General features: G+C 47.6%; 1 protein-coding gene across 3 annotated transcripts in view; it reads left to right on the top strand.

Annotated features, from left to right (window-relative positions):
- Window positions 1-340: 340 nt before the first annotated feature.
- LOC116102721 (tripartite motif-containing protein 30A-like) overlaps window positions 341-738 on the top strand; it is a 28,271-nt gene continuing 27,873 nt past the window's right edge. For all 3 annotated transcript variants that reach the window (XM_031387712.1, XM_031387713.1, XM_031387714.1), the window contains exon 1: window positions 341-507. The gene's annotated coding sequence lies outside the window, so the exon portion shown is untranslated. The remainder of the gene's footprint in view (window positions 508-738) is intronic.

Genomic DNA, 738 nt, shown 5'->3' with positions numbered 1-738 from the left:
AGTGGATGGATCAGATCAGCACTGTGAAAGGACTAGGGCTGTTCAGCCACAGAATACATAACCTGGAGACCTTGGGGAAGCTAGAGAGCCCTCTGCAGCTCACTACTGTATCTGCTCTGAGTGTGGAGAAGTGTATCTTCCTGAGTCTGAACAAGTGACTTAACAAGTTCCTGTAGCTCTGAAAAATGTCCCAAGCTCCTGGAAGACAGAGCTGACCCAAGGCAACTGCCACCCTCTGGTGGTAAAATCCCAGTTAATGATGTGGCACCACCCCATTGGTTGGTAGTTCTGTATTTCTTTTTCTTAGTTCCAGCCCACAAAGTCTACTATCACTTCTCTACTAGCTCACCAGATGACCAGCATAGTTGGCTGAATCCTCAGGACTTAGCCTCTGGCTTGTGTTTGCACCTCTCCACAGATTCGGGGTCTCTTGGTATCTGAAGGTGTGAGTCAATTTTCGACTGCTGACTTTGGAGGAATTTAGAAGAAAACACAGTCTTTGCTCTGGTGAGTTTAAGTTGGAATTGAGAAGGGGGAGGGGGTTGGAGGCAAATTGCTGACTTCCTGCTGAGTCTTCTGGGGATGAGGAGCCAGAGAGAGGGTGGCCTTGAGGAAGACAGCTTTCATGGTCTGGAGAGATCCAGTTAATTTTCCAAACATACTTAAGTCTTTTTTTCTAACCTTGACTCATGAGTTGCAGCATGAATCTCCTGCTTCAGCAGGGACACTGCTCTCCCT

This window comes from Mastomys coucha, unplaced genomic scaffold, assembly GCF_008632895.1.
Source record: "Mastomys coucha isolate ucsf_1 unplaced genomic scaffold, UCSF_Mcou_1 pScaffold21, whole genome shotgun sequence".
Lineage (NCBI taxonomy): Eukaryota > Metazoa > Chordata > Mammalia > Rodentia > Muridae > Mastomys > Mastomys coucha.
Note: the sequence above shows the minus strand (reverse complement) of the source record. Positions and strands in the feature narration are given on the sequence as shown.